The 18,313-nt window shown below is 35.5% G+C and overlaps 1 long non-coding RNA gene across 7 annotated transcripts in view; it reads left to right on the forward strand.

Annotated features, from left to right (window-relative positions):
• Positions 1–268: 268 nt before the first annotated feature.
• The window catches only part of LOC105465074 (uncharacterized), a 234,945-nt gene continuing 216,900 nt past the window's right edge, over positions 269–18,313 (forward strand). For all 7 annotated transcript variants that reach the window (XR_011611745.1, XR_011611740.1, XR_011611741.1 and 4 more), the window contains exons 1-2: positions 269–828; positions 1,401–1,447. This is a non-coding gene — a long non-coding RNA (uncharacterized lncRNA). The remainder of the gene's footprint in view (positions 829–1,400; positions 1,448–18,313) is intronic.

The following is an 18,313-nucleotide window of genomic DNA, read 5'->3' on the forward strand; positions in this document are numbered from 1 at the left end:
AAGAATTAGTGGTAATCTTAGCATTTCTAACATATACTTACAACTAATTTAAGGCCATCCTGCAAATACCACTATACTGTCTCAGGTGTACCACAGGTATCTTACATGATTTCCTGAATCTTTCATCCCATCTCGTCTGTCATTGCTATAATTCATTTCACTTTTGTAATAGTAATTTTGTTTTTATTATTACTTTAAACAGCTAACTTTTAGAATTATCACAAATAAGAAAATCAAAATTTTTATTTTACATTTATTTATTCTCCAGCACTCTTGCTTTATGGACATCAGAGTTTCCAATTTATATTATTTTTCTTCTCTTTGAAGAAAACTTCTTTTAACATTTCTTGTAAAGAATGACTTCAATGATAAATTCCCCCTAGTTTTTGTTTGTCTGAGTTAGGTCTTTATTCCTCCATCACTTTTCAGTCATAATTTAACTAGACATTCATTCTAGGTTGGTGGACTTCTTTTTCCAACACTTTAAGTATTTTATTTCACTCTCTTCTTGCTTGCATGATTTGTGACAAGCCTGCTGTAACTTCTATCCTTATTCTTTGATGCGTATTAGTTTCCTAGGAATGCCGTAGCAAATTACTATAAGTGACTTCGTATGATGTACTTTCCTCTTTGTGCCTATGCCCAAATTTCCCTCTTGACAAGGACATCAGTCATTTGACTAGGTCTCACCCTAATCCATTATGACCTCATCTTAACCTGATTATCTCCACAAAGATCCTAGTTCCAAATAAGGTCACTTTAATGGGTACCAGGAGTTAAGACTGGAATACCCTTTTTTTGGGAGACATATTTAACTCACAACAATAGGTAAGACATTTTTTCTTCTCTGGCATTATACAAGATGTCCTCATTGTTTTTTGTTTTGGCTGTTTAAATAATATGATATGGCTAGCTTTTTTTGTTTTTAAACTTGCTTGATGTTTTCTGAACTTCTTACATCTGTTTTTTGTATATGATTGATTTTGGAAAGCCCTTGGCCATTATTACTTCAAACATTTCTTGTGCTTTGTTATCTCTTTCCTTGGTATTTTAATCATGTGTATGTTATGCACTTTGAAATTTTCCCCAAATTATTAAATTACTTGATATTGTAATCTCTGTTTTTTTTCTCTCTTTTCACTTGAATTTGGAAAGTTTTATTGGCCTAGTCCACTGTCAGTTCCCAGAAATTCAATTAAACTACCACTTAAATATTTCTACTGCTTTATGATTAAAGTGATTTCTGCTCTAGGCAAGAAAATCTCGACTCTAATTCTTTCAATTAACCTGTCTTGTCAGATATCATGATGGTCAATTTGTTCTAAAGCCTTATTTTTTTGATGGGTTTCAGAAAGGTCGTAGCTTTTCACTTTTGTAAGTTGCTTTTTTCTTGTTTTAAGGACGAAAGCAATGACTTCCACGCTCTTCACCTAGTGGAGTTGCAACTGTGAGTCTCTGTTGTTGTTTCTAAAAGTTTCTTTATTATTTCACTCCTTCTGTTTGAATACTCATTATTTTAATAAAATAAAACTATCGTCTTCCTGTACAACATTCAATATTAGTGGAGACACCTACTTCACATATTCATTAATCTTGTTTTTCCTCCTCTTGTTTCCTGCACTTTCAAGTATATTTGTAACTCTGTATTATTCATTCACGTACATTAAACTCTTCACATTCAACTTTTCAAGTTCAAAGTGAGTAATAGAAATTTGCAAATATATTTGTTCTAACCATTCCTGAACTTTCTGCTAACATAAAGGAAAGATTTCCTCATTCATTTCGCTTCCCATATGAAAGTATTATATACAACCCAAACCAACAACAAATAGCATCATAAACAAAAATTGCTAATGTCAAACCAATTAAATTAGAAACATGACAAAAATACTTACTAGCATAATTAACTAACAGTTTGAGGTTCTAACATAATATGTAAATATAATAAAATTATTATAAAAGCATTAAATTGCTACATTATAAAAATAAAACTAAACAGTTACCTCTCAACATAAATTGTTATTATATAATTATGCAATTCTATACAAGTTAGCAGAAGAAAAATTAACCAGAAATATTAATGTCTGGTAGAAACAAGATATTCAAAAACTAGAAACTTACGGTTCCCTTCTCTCTCTGTCTCTCTCTATGTCTTTTATTCTTTCTCTCTCTTTCTGCCTTTACTAAAAATAACCAGTTAGTCATAAAGATGGAAATATTTTTTGTTTAATAAAAGCACTAAGTATAAGATAAACAAGAAAATCCAAAAGACATAAATGTTAAAATATATATACAACTTTATGAGAGGAAATAATAACTTAAACAGAGTAATATATTCCTACAACGGTAGGTTCAAAATCATCACAGTATTATTAATCTCTAAATTAATACATAAATTAATGCATTTCCAGTTGGAATCCAAACAAATATATATGTTTAACAATGTAATATAATTTGAAAATGTATATGTGAAAAGAGTGTAAATTAAAAATGATAAAATTTAGGAATAATGGACACCTAGTCTTGGAAGATATTGAAAACTTAAAATAGGACTGATATAATCAATTCTTGGCTCAGAAACTAACAAATGCCAGGAGAACAAAATAGACAATCCACAGTTTTTCTATGAGAACTCATATGGCATTTCAACTTATGAAATACTGTTTTATTTAATTAGAGATTTTGGAACCATTGGTTGGCTGCTTATCTCATAATAGAAAGTTGGAATCCTAAAATTAATAATTAAAAATTAGAATATAACTTCTTTAGTAAAGTAGAAAACCCAAAATCTATGAAGTAAATGATAGACATATTGTATTATCAAACTGCAAAGTGTGTATGACAGATGCTGCAAACAATAAACAGAAAATTGAGAGACTGATGAAATATTTATAACTTATGTGAAACATTATGTATCAATAAAAATTTACTGATTTGATAAAATTTATTAGAATAAAATGGGCAAATTATATAAAAAGACATCAGAAAAAGGTACATGAAAGAAGATCTTCAATTTATCTTTTAGTTAGGGAAATGCAAATTAAATCTGTAATTTAATTATTTGTAAAGCCATTAGATTGTCAGTTGCATCACTGCTCAGCCTTAATAGGATATGAAATAATATATTGTATGAATTTCTGTTAGGAAGAAATATTGCTATTTCCTGGAAAGTGCTAAAGAAAAAAATACTTTTATAATTTTGATGATGACACAATAGAAGAAAGGCACTGCTAATTTCTAAACTAGTAATTTCTGAATCGGTTTATCTTGTCACCTATTTGATTTTCTTGGCCTCAGACCAGGGCATCTTACCCTGTCACCTCTTTGATTTGCTCAGACTAGGACATCCCTAATCTATAACGTGTATTTTGTTTGTTTATTTGTTTTTTTTGTTTTTTTGAGACAGAGTCTCACTCTTTTGCTCAGGCTGGAGTGCAATGGCATTATCTTGGCTCACTGCAACCTCTGCCTCCTGGATTCAAGGGATTCCCCTGCCTCAGCCTCCAGAGTAGCTGGGATTACAGGCACATGCCATCATGCCCAGTTAATTTTTGTATATTTAGTAGAGACGGGGTTTCGCCACCTAATCTACAGTCTTTAGTGGAAAGATTGTTAAAATAAGAGTCTCCGTTTGAAGAATCTTAAATTAGAGTCAATAAGAGTAAAGACGTGGAAAACCATTTCTGCAAACTATAATATACAATATGGGTCTTGAATGTTTGCATCATTATATACTGGGAATTCATTATATAGTACTTTGTCTGTTGAGGAATAACAATGTTTAATCCAGAATTGCATGTTTGGAAATTGTTCTCAGTTATAATGGTAACATTTGAAAGGGTGACAGATTTAGCTGTAGCAGTGCTGCAAATCCCCTTTTTAAGTATAAACAATCAAAGAACAGTGACAAACACTACCATTTTTGCTGCTTATATACCTTGTCTTAAAGAAGGAAGGAGTAGAAATAAAAAGATTTCAGAATTTGTGCCAAACATATGTTAGACAAAGTACTATACCAGGAAGTAATAAAAAAAAATAAATAAATTGCAGGCTTCCTCAAATAAGAAGAATACCAAAACTTTCCTAAATTCTGGTATATTTTAAAGTTATTTACTTGTTTATTGAAATAGACTTGTACTTATGCTTTATACTTGTTTTGGAAAGGTAAATTAGCTCAATGTATTGATGCATTAGGGATCAGTTCGAGCATAATAAGTATTTCACATTTGTTTAAGCCTGATTCATTTCTTGAAGTAAAATTAGGTGAAAGCAGAAAATTGCACTCAGCTAAATCAACCTGTATAACAATAAACAAAATACACAGAGGCACACACTTCAAACATATACCAGTTCTCTTAATTCAATGCATTTAGGATCCTGCAAAATGTGTTCTGCTATTCTTCACATTTGTGAAGTTTTCTTTTTTTATATTAACACAAAAATACTGCCAGGCACGGTGGTTCACGCCTGTAATCCCAGCACTTTGGGAGGCCAAGGCGTGTGGATAACCTGAGGTCAGGAGTTTGAGAGCATCCTGGCCAACATGGTGAAACAATGTCTCTAATAAAAATACAAGCATTAGCCAGGCATGGTGGTGCACACCTGTAATCCCAGCTACTTAGGAGGCTGAGGCAGGAGAATTGTTTGAAGCCAGGAGGCGGAGGTTTCAGTGAGCCAAGATTGCTCCACTGCACTCTAGCCTGGGCAATAGAGTGAGACTCTGTCTCAAAGTCGAAAAACAAAAACAAAATAAAAGTAAAAGCACTCATTTATTATTCGAAACATGTTCAAGAGTCCTGGTTCAAAAATACCATGAAGTTGATGCAAAGAGAAGTTTAAAGTGTTGAAGTGAAGCTTGAAAAATAAAGTGTTTTTAAAAAGATAGAAAAACCAAAACCTGAGAGAACATGTGATGTCTCCAAGCAGCGGACATAAAGGAACCCATATGGTAGACTATGAAAGGCAAAACAATGAAAAGCAAAGAAACGTCAATAACTGTAACAATATCAAGTGCTGCAAAGTCAATAAGAAGAAAGCCTAAAGAAATGGAAAGGTTATCAACCATATGGCTTGAAACTCAAACAACCAAAGATTCAGAAACAAGCTCTTTACAACCAAAGAGAAAGCACTATATTTATATATGAGGATTTTAAATGGTAAGCACCAAATTCTACTAGAATGCTTCTTTTTAGTGCTAGTAGGATGTAAGAGTAGTAGTTTCAAATACAAGTTCAATTTCCAAACCCTTCAGCTACTGAGCAAAGCTTGGAGAACAGATGAGAAAGTTGCATAAGAATTACCAGTGGTGATGCAGAAGTTGATTACAGGAAAATACTATATATTGGATTTTTAGTTTTTCAGTTTCAATGGACAAGTATCAGATATAAACATATACCTCCAAAACTGTATCTCGAAAACAGAAAAATATATCCTAGGGTTTAAGGCTGTGAAAGATTGCTTAACTGTCATATTTGACCAGAGGACCATGGGTTTACCCATCCACTTCTGGTGTTAAAACTTTCCATCTGTCAGTTTTGGCTTTTGTTGCCGTTGCTTTTAGACATGAAGTCCTTGCCCAAGCCTATGTCCTAAATGGTATTCCCTAGGTTTTCTTCTAGGGTTTTTATGGTTTTAGGTCTGACATTTAAGTCTCTAATCCATCTTGAATTAATTTTCGTATAAGGAGTAAGGAAAGGATCTAGTTTCAGCTTTCTACTTATGGCTAGCCAATTTTCCCAGCACCATTTATTAAATAGGGAATCCTTTCCCCATTTCTTGTTTTTCTCAGGTTTGTCAAAGATCAGATGGCTGTAGATGTGTGGTATTATTTCTGAGGGCTCTGTTCTGTTCCATTGATCTATATCTCTGTTTTGGTCCCAGTACCATGCTGTTTTGGTTACTGTAGACTTGTAGTATAGTTTGAAGTCCGGTGCAGCACACCAGCATGGCACATGTTTACATATGTAACAAACCTGCACGTTGTGCACATGTACCCTAGAACTTAAAGTATAATTTAAAAAAAAACCAAAAAAACACTTTTCATCATATTTTGGATAACCCTTCTTCCATTGCCTCACAATAATTCACTACCATTCTGATAACTACTTCCACAAGCAAACATTAGGTCTTTTCAAGATCAAGTCCCATATTTTTGAACTGTTGATGCATTTCTTAACCATTTAACACATGTAAAATTATGTTACTCCTTTGAATGTAGTTCTCATCAATATTATTTAATATGTCATTGATGACATTTTGAGCGTCGTGCTCCTAATCTATTTTCTTCATGAGTTCCATACTTTTTATTGCACATATTTGCATAATGCAGTGATATTTAGGAGCACATATGCTGTGTTATAATTAAACGTTCTGTACAATTGAATCTCAGTTCCTCTCTGAATATTCTTTTGCTCCTCTCTCATGCACATTTTGTATTCTCTTCCCCTTTCATCAGCAATGACCCTCCATTTGTTGACATTCTAAATTCCAAAGCTGCAACTGACTCAAATCTCTTACCTAATAAGTAAATAGTCACTCTGGCAAACAACATACGGCTAAAACAGGTAGTTCTTCATTTTTATGTATTCAAGATTATTCACTTTAAGTTCATCAAGAAAACATTTTGTTAATTGGTTGTGGCAATAAGAAATTGTAGTGAATCGTTATTCTGAGCCTTATATTAAAATGGAATATCAAAAAACTATTGAATTATAGCATATACTATTCCAAGACAAAAAAATGTTGGTATGGTCTTTATATAGTTTATATATGTAATACAAGAGGATACTTATGAAGACACTATTGAATGGAACATGTTTCAAAACTGATATTCCTATTGTAAAATGCTCACCACAAATATAAGAATTTTAAGTGGCACGTTTTTGTTGTATTGTTGCCAAATACTTCCTGATATTTTATTGAAGGTATATTATGTTGGTTTGCATTATTAATAAAAGGAAACTTCACTATGTTGTTTGCATAAACAGTAAAAAAACTACAAAATGACGAATATTATTAAGTAACATGTCAAGTACATGACACAGGAAAAGGCACTGGCTTAAAAATTAGACACTTTTTCTGTCAACACTGAGAAAGTTTTAACAGTTGATTGGAGGATTTGGATTCACTATAAGAATAAACCATTTTAAAAATCAGTAATTCACGAATAATTATAAATATGTATGTTTTAAATATATAAGAGGGCATTCCAATAACTTGTGTACACATTTTCTAAACATGATGGATAAATTGGTTTTATGGTCTGTGGAACACAGCACAAAATGAGCGAGCAATGCAAATAAGAGTCTTATCTAAGTCTCTCCTCTGTCCCCAGGGAGACAGAAAATTTAATTAAATGGCTTGAATAAAATAAAATATAGCAGTTGCAATATATTATAAACAAAAAAGTAAGAATTGGGGAACTTGCTGTCTGCTAGGAAACTGAAAATAAAAATAGGAAAAAAAGTCAGAATGAGGGCTTTTTGATTATAACAGTAAAACAGCAACAGAACTAACATAACTAACTCCATTTTTGTTTAAATAACCTTTACCCATTATTGTACATAGGCCAGGATAATTTTAGAACGCTAAAATAATATACAAAAACAGCAGTCATGTAGTTTAAAAAACTAGTTCTGAAATTAAAGGAAAAGTATATAAACAACTAACTATGTTTTGTTAAAGACTTATAGGAGCACTGTGACCTGATGAAGGACAGGGAAGTTGCCAACCTTCCTGGACACTCGCTGGTGCCCAGATGTCTGTGGTTGTTGGTTTCCTCTTGATCTCCATCTCCTTCTCTTCAAGCCCTGGCCTTAACATAAAAAGGATCTAAATTTTGAACTGACTTAAGTTGATATTCTAGGACAATAATCCACCATTTTCTTTGGTTTGCTGATTCTCCAAATGTATCTGTTTCCTCCCTACCAACCCTTGTGTCTCAAATCTGGCTTTTGAGCAGTGAGCTGTCAATCTTGGGTTTGGTTACATAATGATACATATGACAAGTCAAGAAATTCCTATGGTTGTAAGTGAATAGATGCTGGATAAGTGATAGGCGGTTTCAATTATCCCTGTCTCCTATTATTTACATGATTCTACAGTCGCCTCCTTTTGAGTGTGGGCTGGACATAGTCACCTGCTTTGAAGAAATAGAATACAGAAAAAATTATTGTTCTATGTTCTATGATTAAGTTACAATAAAATTGTTACTTCCAATTTGCTAGTATTCTAGACATATGGCTTTTAAAGTACCTTGCAGTTTAGCCAGAAAAAATAGTTATTTGGTTTATTGTAACTGTTGAGAACTCTATTTAGAATTAAAGAGGGCTTATCTCATGGACTGTCTGAAGTGTCTTATGTATGTGTGTTTCATAATACTATAATAGTTTTGAAAATGTTAGGCATATTTTACTTCAGAAATCTTGAAAGCTTGAGGAGAGATTCATATATATTTTTGAGTGGGCCTTTCTATTCTTTTCTGTTATTGTGTATGGAAGACATGCACATAAACTCATTCTGTGATTAGTTTAAATCACCATGCTCTGTTTTTAGATACTGAAAGTATGTTTCCATGGCAGTTGATTGTGGTTAGCAGAAACAGAAAAGTCAGCTATCTATAAACTCCCATGAGATACCAGAAAAAGGCAAACTCTGGGAATACAAGGTAGTACAATTTATTGATTGACATAAACTTCTACAGTAATTCATCTGTTTTCCTGCCTGAATTTTTTCAAGCTGCAACACAGTGAACAAAAATATGATTTTGTTATTTGAGTTAATTTATTAATTTATTTTAGAGACGTGGTCTGACTTTGGTGCTCAGGCTGATCTCAGACTCCTGGGCTCAACAGATCCTCCTGCTTCAGCCTTTCAAGTAGCTGAAACTACAGATGTGCGCCACCACATCCAGCTTATTTCTGGTTGGGCAATAATGTCTACTCTAAATGCCTCTGCTGGAAAGATCCGTGAATCTTACATTACTAATCTACCTATTTGTTGTTCCAGTATATTCAATCTGTATTTCAATAACTGTTGACTTTTGCCAGCCTTATATCTACTCTACCATTAGTAGCAAGACAATTGTGTAGATCAGGGTTGTCCATAGCAGTTAAAAGGTAAGAATCACTTGGCATATGTATTAATATAATAGTTCTAAGGTATGTCTGCCAGAAATTCTGATTCTAAAAATTGGTATGGATACCCAGAATCTGCACAGTAGATGACACTTTAAGTTAGAAATACTTAAGCAACACTTATAAAAATGATCAGGAAGAATAAAAGAATAACAGAAGATACCATTTAAAAAAGGCATACATCTATTGGCCAAATTCCAGAAATTTAGACTAAAACATTATGAATAAATAAGTGCTAAAATAATTTTATAAAATTTATGCTTCTTGAACTTCAAATTGAAAGCAGAAGAATATTTTAGAAACATTGTTTTATTATTTTCATGATCTCTAAATGGAAATCTGAAACAAATCGATTGGAAAGGTTGAAATCATTGAAAGATTTTTCAATAAGCTGTATAAGCAAAAACAAAATTAAGAAAACAAAGAGTAATCCCAATTGCAGACCAAAACATCATCTTTCTTTTGGTTAGAGCCTGAGATAGAGCATGTTAACCAAATGGCATGGAATTGGGAACTAAATGTGGGCAGCCACCCTGTGAAGAGTCACCTCTGCAGTTATAACTCAACTTGTGCCTCCTCCAGGAGAAATAAGGTGGACTTTGATATATTGTTCAGAATTGTTCTTCTCTAATGCAGCTATGAGGCCAATCACTGCATCTCCGTAGAGACAGATTGAGGAAAAGGTCAGGAAGGCCATGAATGTGTTTAGGGGCAGTCCCTCCTGGGAAAGAACAGAAATGGGAAGAAAATAAAATATTTCCTTAAAAATGAATACATGGAAACTAGTCAATAACCTTGTTTGCTTACCAAAGGATTATCTGTTTTAGGTGTCCTTTCTCAGGATTTCTTCAGCTTCTACACTTCTCTAATTCTGAAACACTAGTTCTGAAAATTGAGCCAGACATAACAACATATTTATACACACAAAGGGAACATAACCTCAAGTTAACATAAAATTATGTGATTGGACTAACATGCAGTTGTTACCACAATTATCCAGTCTGACACTGTGCATTATTGCATTTCACATTGTATTAATATGTATAAAAGAGAAAGGGTCAATAAATATTTAGCAGATGAATCAGAGTTGGTGTCTCAAGATTACAAGGGTGATTTACAAGTTATCTTAGATAATGTATAGAAGAAGCACTGTGTGGGTTTTGTAGAGAAAACAAAGGAAATTATTTACCATCCCCTCCTCATTTAGCATATTCAGGGAATATCTAGTAGCTTTTTGATGAGGCATAGAGATGGAAGAGCATGGGGAGCTGCTTAAGAGGAGCCCTAAAAATGTGTTCAGGACAGCTTGCTGGAGCATTTATGATACACTTAAGAATGTTTCCCTCATTTTGTGTGGGCCAGTAGTCTTCAAAATCTTTCACACTTATTGTGAAAGTTTAAGAATTTAACCCCAATTATTTATATTTATATCTATATGTTTAAAAATACACATAACAAGTTATAAACATACTTGTGTGTGTGTATATATAAGTAATTCTGTATATGTAATACTTGTCAAACTGTCTAACATTGCTAATAATTAACATATTTTTCATTCTTAAACATTAACATGGAAAGAGATTAAATATACAAACAGATGCCCCTTGACTTATGATGGGGTCCTGGTCCCAATAAACCCATTGTTAGTTGAAAATATTGTAAATCAAAACTGCATCGAATACAACTAACCTAATGAAAGTCATGGCTTAGCCTAGCCTACCTTAAACAAGCTCAGAGCATTTACAGAGCCTGCAGTTGAGCTCAATCATCTAACACATCTAACCTATCTTATAATGAAGTGTTGACAATCCCATGTAATTTATTGAATACTATACTGAAGCATGGTCTCTACTGAATGTGTATCACTTTTGTACCAGTTTAAAGTAAAAAATTGAAGTTAAACCTACATAAGTTATGGACCATCTGTATTGAGTTTGTCTCCCACCAGAACATGGGAAATAATAGTAAAGGGGTTTTTGAAAAGACATAAATCCGCAAATACAAAGAGAATAAAAGAGGAGTAAGCAACATTTTAGAAGTTAGAGAAGATATGGAAGAGTGGTAACTTACTCATTGAATCCATGGAAGACGAATCCTAAGCTACCATGGGGAAAGCCAAGAAGTAACTTGAGTTTTGCCCCAGTGCTCATAAAAGGACCATGAACTCATGGCACCATTAAATCTGTAAGTGTAAATGAAGACACTCAGCCATTTTAAGAAATGGTCAGAGTACAGGATAGACTACAAGACCTTCTCTCCACCTTACTTAGTGCAGTTGGAGCAACACTCTTCTTCTCCATACCCATAGAAGACTGAAGAATTAATATTTGATAGGTTAAAACTGAAGGACTCTGATCTGGATATACTAGACAAGTTAAAAATGATATTAGCCTGAAAACAAAGGTGCTGACTAATTGCAAAATGTACTGAGATTCCAAACTCCCTTTTGTCTCTTATCTCATAGATTATTGGCAAGCAGGGCTGATCCCCTGATGCTTACCTGGGAAATATAATGACCCCTGAAAGAAAATATTAAATATATTTATATCATGGATTATCTAAGGAAACAGCTCTACCTCATAATCTATTAAGGCAAAATTTAAAAAGTTCCTTCAGTCATTCTGAAATTCCAATAAGGGAGGGGCTTCAACGTGGCTGACTAGAGGTATCTAGCATTTGCCTTGTCCACAGAGAACCAAAATAGGGAGTAGATGATCACACTTGAAATATAGTGCCTAAGAGAGAACACTGGAATTCAACAGATAAGTAACAGGAAGCAAGGAAGGCAAGGAAGGAGAGAGAAGTCAGGTAGGCCGGGCTTGACCAGGAGCCCTGGGGAGGGTCTGCAATGTGGGAAAAGGGCAACTCAGACATCCCCAGCAGTCCACATCCCCACGTAGACTCCTGCAATTCTAGCCACAGGAGGGCCCCTTGACAGTAGCAAGTCCTGAAACCAACATAGAAAGCTACCTAGAGACTACAGAAAGGCATTACTCCAGAGAGAGCTCATGGTGAGGCTCATACACTGCCAAAACCTAAGCAACTGCAGCACACCACTGTTTTGGGAGCCAAGATGTGCCCACCTGCATGGACCACCACTTTCACTGATAGCACCTGAACAAGTCACCTGTACCAAGTGCCAGAGCCTACTACTCTGGGGTCCGAGGACATGCACACTAGCATTCCTGCTACCACTGGGGCCTGAGATTGGCCCACCTGATGTCACTGTCCTGAGCAAAACTTCACCATAGCTTCCACTACAGCCATACAATCACTAAGGGTTGCACAATAAAGTTTGGTTTTAGGCATATTAGTCTACTAATTTCATGGCACATGGATGGCCTCTAAAGAAATGAAAGTATGTATGAAAGAGAACATTTCTAGCTAAAATGGCCAAGATGACTTAAGGGAAGAGGTGAATTGCCCAGAACCTTGAGTGGTGGTTCATTTGTGTTGATGAATGGATTTGGGGGACAGGGAAAGCTTAAAGAAATCTGCAATACTGAGAAAGGGGCCAAGACAACCAAACAGAAACAGCTCCAATCTGCAGCTCCCAGGGAGATGAACACAGAAGGTGGGTGATTTCTGTATCTCCAACTGAGGTACCAAGTTCATTTCATTGGGACTGACTAGGCAGGTGGTGTGACCCATGGAGAGCGAGAAGCAGGGTGGGATGTCACTTTACCTAGGAGCTGCACGATGTGGGGTGACCTCCCTCCCCCAGCCAAGTGAAGCAGTGAGGGTCTGTGCTACCCACCAGAGATACCATGCTTCTCTCATGGATTTTTACAGTCTGTGAATCAGGAGATTCCCTTGTGAGTCTATACCACTAGGGCCTGTGTCCCAAGCACAAAACTGGGATAACCAACAATACCACTCCTGCCAGTGGCTGTTAAGACTGGCACTGAGCAGGAGTTTTTACATAGTCCAGCAGTACCTGGAACTCCAGTGAGGCAGGAGAACCTCACAGGAGCGGAAAGGCTAAAGCTAGGGAGCCAAGTGGTCTTGATCAGTGGGTCCTACTCCCACGGAGCCCTGCAAGCTAAGACCCACTGGCTTGAGACCCCTGCTGCCAGCACAGCAGTCTGGAGTCTGCATGGGAGGACTGAGTTTCTGGGGCAGTTGCAACTGCCATTATTGCAGCTGTAGTTGGTGGTTTTCCCCTGACAGTGCAAAGACGACTGAGAGGTTTGGACTGAGTGGAATTTTCCCACAGTGCAGCAAAGATGCTGTGGCAGATCATGGCCAGGCTGTGGGTAACAATGAATTTCTCTGAGCTAAAGGATTATGTTCTAACTCAGTGAGAAGAAGCTAAACACCATGAAAAAAGATTACAGGAGCTGTTAACTAGAATAACCAGTTTAGAGAGGAACAAAAATGACTTGATGGAACTGAAAATCACAGCACGAGAACTTCATGAGTCACAGTATCAATAGTATCAATAGTCAAATCAATCAAGCAGAAGAGAGAATATCAGAGCTTGAAGAATATCTGGCTGAATTAAGACAGGCAGACAAGATTAGGGAAAACAGAATGGAAAGGAATGAACAAACCTCAAAGAACTATGGGACTATGTGAAAAGATCAAACCTACAACTAATTGGAGTACCTGAAAAAGATAAGGAGAATTGAACCAAGTTGGAAAACACACTTCAGGATATCATTCAGGAGAACTTTCCCAACCTAGCAAGACAGGCGAATATTCAAATTCAGGAAATCCAGAGAACCCCAATAAGACACTCCATGAAAAGACCTACCCTAAGGCACATAATTATCAGATTATCCAAGGTCGAAATAAAGGACAAAATGTTAAGGGCATCCAGAAAGAAAGGCGAGGTCACCTACATAGGAAAATCCATCAGACTAACAGCAGACCTCTCACTGGAAACCCTCGAAGCCAGAGGAGATTGAGGACCAATAGTCATCATTTTTAAAGAAAATAAATTCCAACGCAGAATTTTATATCCTGCCAAACTAAGCTTTATAATCAAAGGAGAAATAAAATCTTTTTCAGACAAAGAAATGCTGAGGGATTTTGTCACTACTAGGCCTGCAAGAGCTTCTGAAGGAAGCACTAAATATGGATAGGAAAATCCATTACCAGCCACTGCAAAAACACACTGAAGTACACAGACCAATGACACTATGAAGCAACTACATTAATAAGTTTGCAAAGTTAACCAGCCAGCATCATGACAGGATCAAATTCATACAACAATATTAACCTTAAATGTAAATGGGCTAAATGCCCCAATTAAAAGACACAGAATGGCAAGCTGGATAAACACAAAAGACCTATTGGTGTGGTGTATTCAAGAGACACATCTCATGTGCAAAGATGCACACAGACTTAAAGGGATGGAGGAAAATTTACCAAGCAAATGGAAAGCAGAAAAAATCAGGGGTTGCAATCCTAGTTTCTCAGAAAATAGACTTTAAGCCAACAAAGTTCAAAAAATATAAATAAGGGCATTATGTAATGTTAAAGGGTTCAATTTAACACGAATAGCTACCTATCCTAAATATATATGCACCCAATACAGGAGCACCCACATTCATAAAACAAGTTCTTAAGGACCCACTAAGATACTTAGACCTCCCCACACACACACAATAATAGTGGAAGATTTAATACCTCACTGTCAGTATTAGATCACTGAGGCAGAAAATTAACAAAGACATTCAGGACTTGAACTCAGCTCTAGACCAAGTGGACATTATAGGTATCTACAGAACCCTCCACCTCAAAACAACAGAATATACACTTTTTCTGTGCCACATGGCACTTACTCTAAAATTGATCACATAATTGGAAGTAAAACACTCCTCAGCAAATACAGAGAACTGAAATCATAATAGTCTCCCAGACCACAACATGATCAAATTAGAACTCAAGAATGAGAAACCCACTTAAAACAACACAACTATATGGAAACTGAACAACCTGCTCCTTAATGACTCCTGGGTAAATAACTTAAGGCAGAAATCAGGAAGTTCTTTGAAACCAATGAAAACAAAAAGACAACATACCAGAATTTCTGGGATACAGCTAAAGCAGTGTTAAGAGGAAAATTTATAACACTAAATGCCCACATCAAAAACCTAGAAAAAATCTCAAATTGACACTGTAACTTCACAACTAAAACAAGTAGAGAACCAAGGGCAAACCCAAGAGCTAGCAGAAGACAAGAAATAACCAAGCTTAGAGCAAACTGAAGTAGATAGAGACACACCCAAAAACCTTCAAAAAATTAGTGAATCCAGGAGCTGATTTAAAAAATAATAATAAAAAAAAGACTGCTGGCAAGACTGATAAAGAAGAAAAAATTCAAATAAATACAGTCAGAAATAATAAGGGGGATGCCACCACTGACCCCACAGAAATACAATCATCAGAGAATTCTAGAAACACTTCTATGCAAATAAATTAGAAAATCTAGAAGAAATTGATAAATTCCTGGACACATACACCCTCCCAAGACTGAACCAGGAAGAAGTTGAATCCTTGAATAGACCATCAAGTTCTGAAATTGAGGCAGTAATTAATAGCCTACCAACAACAAGAAAAAAAAAATCCCAGTTCCAGTTGGATTTACAGCTGAATTCTACCACAAATACAAAGAGGAGCTGGTACCATTTCTTCTGAAACCATTCCAAACAATTGAAATGGAGGGACTTCTCTCTAACTCGTTGTATGAGGTCAGAATTATCCTGATACCCAAACCTGGGAGAGATACACCAAAAAAGAAAACTTCTGTCAAATATCACTGATGAACGTGGATGCAAAAATCCTCAGTAAAATACTGGCAAATAGAATCCAGCAGCACATCAAAAAGCTTATCCACCATGATCAAGTCAGCTTCTTCCCTGAGATGCAAAGACAGTTCAAAATACACAAATCAATAAATGTGATTCATCACATAAACAGAACTAAAGACAAAAACCACGTGATTATCTCAATAGACGCAGAAAAGTCCTTTGATAAAATTCAACATCCCTTCATGTTAAAAACTCTCAATAAACTAGGTGTTGAAATAATATACCTCATAATAATAAAAGCCATTTATAATAAACCCACAGCCAATGTTATACTGAATGGTCAAAAACTGAAACTATTCCCCTTGAAAACTGGCATAAGACAACTCTTATTCAACGTAGTGTTGGAAGTTCTGGCCAGAGCAATTAGCCAACAGAAAGAAATAGAGGGTATTCATATAGGAAGAGAGAAAGTCAAATTGTCTTTATTTGCAAATTACATGATCATATATCTAGAAAACCCCATCAACTGAGCCCAGAAGCTTCTTAAACTGATAAGCATCTTCAGCAACGTCTCAAAATACAAAATCAGTGTGCAGAAATCAGAAGCATTTCTAAACACCAACAACAGACAAGCAGAGAGCAAACCATAAATAAACTCCCATTCAAAATCGCCACTAACAGAATAAACTACCTAGGAATACGGCCAACAAGGGAAGTAAAGGACCTTTTCAAGGAGAACTACTAACCACTGTTCAAGGAAATCAGAGAGGACACAAGTAGATGGAAAAACATTCCATGCTCATGGATAGGAAGAATCAATATTGTAAAAATGGCCATACTGCCCAAAGCACTTTATAGATTCATTGCTATTCCCATTAAACTACCATTGACAGTCTTCACCGAATTAGAAAAAATATTTAAAAAAAAACTATTTTAAAATTCATATGGAACCAAAAAGAGCTCACATAGCAAAGACTATACTAAGCAAAATTAACAAAGCTGGAGTCATCACACTACCTGACTTCAGACTATACTACAAGACTACAGTAACCAAAACTGCATAGTACTGGTACAAAAACAGACACATAGACCAATGAAACAGAACAGAGGCCTCAGAAATAACACCACACATCTACATCCATCTGATCTTCAACAAACCTGACAAAAACAAGCAATGGGGAAAGGACTTCCTGTTTAATAAGTGGTGCTGGGAGAACTGACTAGCCATATGCAGAAAAATGAAACTGGACCTCTTCCTTACACCTTATACAAAAATTAACTCAAGATGAATTAAAAACGTAAGTGTAAAACCCGAAAATATAAGAACCCTAGAAGAAAATCTAGGCAATACCATTCAGAACATAGGCATGGCAAAGATTTTATGATGAAATCGTCAATAGCAATTGCAACAAAATCAAAAATTGACACATGGGATCTAATTAAACTAAGAGCTTCAGCACAGCAAATGAAACTATCATCAGAACAAACAGACAACCCACAGAATGTGAAAATAATTTGCAATCTATCCATCTGTCAAAGGTCTAATATGCTTTGTCAGAATCTACAAGGAACTTAAGCAAATTTACAAGGAAAAACAACCCCATTAAAAAATGAGCAAAGGATATAAACAGACACTTCTCAATAAAAGACATACATGCGGCCAAAAAAACATATGAAATTCACTGATCATTAGAGAAATGCAAATTAAAACCACAATAAGATAACATCTCATGCCACTCAGAATAGCAATTACTAAAAGGTCAAGAAACTACAGATACTGGTGAATAGGTGGAGAAATAAGAATGTTTCTACACTTTTGGTGGGAGTGTAAATTAGTTCAACCATTGTGGAAGACACTGTGGCAATTTCTCAAAGATTTAGAACCAGAAATACCATTTGACCCAGCAATCCCATTACTGGATATATACCCAAAGGAATATAAATATTTCTATTATAAAGATACATCTACGTGTATGTCATTGCAACACTATTCACAATAGCAAAGAAATGGAATCAAATCAAATGCCCATCAATGATAGACTGAATAAAAAAAAATGGTACATATATACCCCAAAATACTATGCAGTCATAAAAAGGAATTAGATCATGTCCTTTGCAGGGGCATGGATGAAGCTGGAAGCTGTTATCTTCAGCAAACTAATGCAGGAGCAGAAAACCAAACAACACGTTCTCACTTTCAAGTGGGAGCTGAACAATGAGAACGCATGGACACAGAGAGGGGAACAACTCTTACTGGGGGCCTGTCATGGTAGGATTGGGTGGAGGCATGGAGAGCATTAGGAAAAATAGCTAATGCATGCTGGGTTTAATACCTAGGAGATGTGTTGATAGGCACAGCAAACCACCACGGCACACCTTGGCCTATGTAACAAACCTGCACATCTTGCACATGTACCCCAG

This window comes from Macaca nemestrina, chromosome 13 (genome assembly GCF_043159975.1).
Source record: "Macaca nemestrina isolate mMacNem1 chromosome 13, mMacNem.hap1, whole genome shotgun sequence".
NCBI lineage: Eukaryota > Metazoa > Chordata > Mammalia > Primates > Cercopithecidae > Macaca > Macaca nemestrina.